Source organism: Octodon degus, unplaced genomic scaffold (assembly GCF_000260255.1).
Source record: "Octodon degus isolate 3935 unplaced genomic scaffold, OctDeg1.0 scaffold00129, whole genome shotgun sequence".
In the NCBI taxonomy this organism is placed as follows: domain Eukaryota; kingdom Metazoa; phylum Chordata; class Mammalia; order Rodentia; family Octodontidae; genus Octodon; species Octodon degus.
Window position 1 is genome coordinate 724,720 of NW_004524705.1, and position 4,500 is coordinate 729,219.

Below are 4,500 nucleotides of genomic sequence, written 5' to 3' on the forward strand. Positions count from 1 at the left end.
CCGAACTCCTCCAAAGTAGCGAGGCTGCAAGGTCAAGCTCCTCTGAAGACTGGGACTTCTTCCGTGGAGCAGGCGGCAGGAAACCAGGCAGGGCAGCTTCTGGCCTCTCTCAGTTCCTGGGCCCTGCCCACCTGCAGGGCGAGGCCCCCACGCTGAGAGCTGCCGCAGCTGATTCAGCCAAGTTGACACAATGTATCAACTAACACAGGACCGTTGTCAATCTATGATCACCCCATCTCCAGAGCTCCATGATTGCCTGGCATCTTTTGGAATTTCAGCTTATTAGTGCCGCGTGTAGAGCCACTAGAAGGTGTGGGGAGGTGGTGCACGGACACGACGAGTCCTGACTCCGTGGTTTTTGTCCACTGTCCTTTCCCTCCTCTCCCCATCGAGATCCGTGCCCACCAAGCTGGCACCCCAGAACTTCCCCAGGGTGATGCGGGAGACTGTGTGCATGGGATTGTCTATGTCCCAGAACTCACTGTTGTGAGTAGGCAGCAATCCCATAAATGCACATGGACCTCTAAGGTCATTTTACCTAATTGTGGGAATAACCAAATTATACCATAATTCCAGGTAAGCTCATTTCTCTTTTGAAATTCTGAACTCATTTTCAATTTTCTGGAATAATTTTTCTTCTAAACTTTTTTCCATTTTCTTTGTTCTGATATATAATTTTTCTCCACATTTTATTAGTTTTGCTTACTCAAAAAAAATCAGTCCCTTCTTTTGCTCTATAAAAATCCCTAGAAAAGGCAGCTTCCTTGCGACCATTCGGGTCGCCTCTGTTTCTCTCTCAGGCAGAAGTTTCCTTTCCCCCGGGGAATATACTCTGCTGTTAACTCTCATTATTCCCAAAATTCATTCTTAGCGTTTAGAGAACACAAACGATATCTCACCCCAGATACCTTCCAGGCTGGGAGTTCCACTGTATGTCAGTCACTACCACACCAGAATTTTTTTTTTTTTTTTTTTTTAGTTTTGAGATAAGGGTTACCAAATCACTAAATTGTCCTGCTAGGCTTGAATTTTTCATCCTCCTGCCTCAGCCTCCCCACTGCTGGATTGCAGGCCCTGTCACCACGCCCAGCTAGCAGAAACATTTTAACTCAACGTTGTTTACTACTGTAGGGCGTGGCGGTGGCACATCTGTAATCCCCAGGCTGAGGCAAGAGGATTGCTGCAGGTTGTAGGCCAGCCTGGACTCCACCCTGAGTTCAAAGCCAGCCTGAACTACATAGTGAGACCCTATCTAGAAAGTAATAATACTGAAGTAAAAACATCAGTCTTTTGTGTCTCAAAAACCTTTGTTCCAGTGATGAATAGATACATTTCTATGAAGCACTGCCATGTAAGTCCTTTCATTGTGCTCTCATTAGACTTATGTTCTGAGCATTGGCCGGTGGGATGAGAAAGCCTGTTTCCTCAGAGGTCCTGACCCTGGGGCCACAAACCTCTGCTGATCCTCTCCAGTTCCACCGATGTGCTAGGCCCACTGCCCCTGTGGAGTTACCAGGATAAATAGGTCACGCTCCAGATGCAGGCTCTTGGTCCCCTCAGGGACCCCTGCTCCAATCCGCTGCTTCCAGGCCCGCGGAGGAGTTCAGCTTCCCTCCAGGAGGCTCGCGGTTGCCCTGATCTCCACACGTACAGCAGTGCAGGAGCAAGGCAGCCCCCAAGCCCTTCCCGCCTTCCGCCCTGAGATGGCGAGTTTATATTGCTTTCCTCATATTTTAAGTTTGTGTTACTTATATAATCTGAGATTTATCATTGGACACATAAAAAACACTCAACAGGAAAGGACCGTCTAAGAAGCTGGGATCATCCACCACCTCAGGTATCCTTCAACCTGTTACACGTGAGAGATAATGTCTTTAAAGCCTGAGTCACCCATTCTTCAGTAGAAACATCAATGTCTTCGTTAACTTCGGTAGGGAAAGGAAATTCAGATGAGCTCCCTACCGATCATCTGAAGAGAAAACTGTGCTGTAATTTACACACGCCCCTGAGCTTGATGCACACGCAAGACGGGGAACTCCACAGTGTGGGCTACGCAGCCTGGCACAGGGTTGGGCTGCAGTCGCTTCGCCACATCTCAGTGCAGTGGCTTTGACAAGACGGGCGCACAGCCAGTGGGCTGGGCCGCGCTAATCCCTTAAAGAGCACTCAGTAAACAGTGACACCAGAAACAGACAGGATTTTAGTTCCATTTATGAGCTTTACTGGTATAAAAGTTCTGCTAAGGTCAGAGAAAGAAATACAGGCTTGAAGCCACTTTCCTTTGTATCCATCCACAATATATTCAAAACTCAACTGTTTTCAGATGATTATTAGTTGTAGCCAACTAATAATTATAAGGTTCACTGCATCTTTTTAGATGTTTAGTTTTGTGCTTCCTGGTGTTTCCTGGGCTGACGTCAGTGCCTGGACCACACAGATTTTCAGACCCTTGTAGTAGGAACATGTACAATGATTTTAACTGCTTAGTGAAATTTAAAGCGCGCGGTTCAGTGTTGCCAGGGCCGGCAAGGCTGCAGAACGGCTCATCTCACACAACCGCGCCTGTGGCGGGCCACAGGGACGCCGGGGAGTGCAGGGCTGTGGTCAGGACTCGCAGGCAGGGCAGGAAACAGTGCTTTTGACATCAGAAAACTTGTTTCCCTTCTGCTTCAGTGGTTGCGTTCACTTCTTCAGACCCGGGTGTGAAGCCACGCATTTAAGCAGCTGCAACAAAGCCCCGTCCTCCAGAGCCACAGCCTTTCTCGTGCGTTCGCAGCAGCGCGTGGCTGCGGGTCTGCTCCACCCTTAGACCACGGCCACCTTTCACAGGGGCCACATGCTGCCTCTCTAAGAGCACAAAGCCCTGGGACGTGGCCCCTGCGCAGGGTGGTGAGGGAGCAGCAGGTCCAGGGCGGAAATGCTGTTCTGAAGCTTGCGTGCAGGGTCCCCCCATGCAAGTGACATGGTGTGATGTCACACAAAACCAAAGCGGGAATAAATGGGAATTTTACTTTTGAGAATGTTGCTTAAGTCAAAATTGAAAATACATTTAGCTGAAAGACAACACAAAAGGCAGCTGTGGGATGGGACGCAGCTGCTACAGGCAGCCTTTATTCACACAGCGTCTGTTGGTCCCTTGCCTAAGAAGACTAAAAGCCTCTAAAACGTTTCTCTCGCTCCTTTCATCGTCCAACCTAACTCAGAATTTCTGCCTTTGCTCATTACTCCTCCTTTCCATATGCATGTCCTTCCTGTACTTGAGTTACGGAGGTTAAGATCATTTGGCTGCCTCGCACAAGTGCGAAGTGACCATTCCATCCCTTCCGTGCCTCTCGGGCAGGTCCCCTCGCCGGCTCTCCCCTGGCGTTCTCCAGCCCTTGCCTCCCTCGCATCTCGGCCATTCCCTTCCTCCTCCACTTTTACCTCCAGCTGCCTTCTCAGCGTGAAAGTTGCCTTCCTCAGGGTCACAGGTTTGGAAAACAGGATCCAGCGCTGGGGCCTGACTCAGCTCTGCCTTGCAGCAACAGCTTTTGTGTTTGTTCAGCTGAGGAGTGGGCTTCTTGGTTTTTTAGCTCTGTTTTTTATAGTATAGTTGGAAGAAAACTGTCTCCATTCTTTAATTCTACATTAATTTGCTCTTCCGGTTATTGGCAGGTGGTTTCACGCGGATGCCCGCGCTGACAGCGGTGGCAGCTCCTCCGCGCGCTGCCTTGGACCCCGCGCCCCTGAGCCCTCGCCCCCCCTCGGTGCCGCCTTCCGCCTGGCGCGGCCCTCCGCTGCCCTGGGAGCTGGACAGCCGCTGCCCGCCTGCTCTGCCCCGCCGCCCCTGCTGCCTGCCCAGCCCGCACTCAGCGCCCACTCTTCCGGGGACAGCGCTGCAGACGGCGGGTGATTTGGGGCACTGCCAGCGGCCTGGAATGCCTTTCTTCCCCGCAGGTCCTCCGTAGCTGCTGGGGTGCGGCTCCCTGGCTTCTCCTCCCTCACGCGGACTCGCAGCTGGTGAGTTTTACTTGCGTGCAGACTTCACTTGCACTTTCCCTCACGTTCATTGTCACGAATGACCAGGGAAGACTAGTCAGAGCAGGCGTGTCTAGCTGAAGAGGTACCCGGCGTGCAGAACGACCTTAGCAAGGCTTTAAAGTTTTACGCGATTTGCTTCAATGACTAATTCTGTGAATGGATAAGCCGGCGAAGGCTGTTGGCGAGAGGGCCTTGCAGAGGGGTCCAGCAGGGGCTGACGCAGGCCGGGACCCAGCAGGTGAGGCGGGGGAGAGGAGGCGCACGCACGCACGCACGCACGCACGCGACACACATGCGCACGTGCACAAAGTCCTTGACGACTGCTGAGTCGCACCACCTGGGCAACGGACGTCACTGAGCTCTCACACCTGTAATTCCGCCTCTGGGTGTAACTGTTCCCACTGTCGCCTCTCCATTAGCAGCTCTAGGACAGAACAACACGGGACAAATGCAGTCATTGTAAGACCCACTGGTCTTTTT

The 4,500-nt window shown here is 51.8% G+C and overlaps 1 pseudogene; it reads left to right on the top strand.

Moving 5' to 3' along the window:
- The first annotated feature begins 3,668 nt into the window (after window positions 1-3,668).
- The window catches only part of LOC105743500, a 10,080-nt pseudogene continuing 9,248 nt past the window's right edge, over window positions 3,669-4,500 (top strand).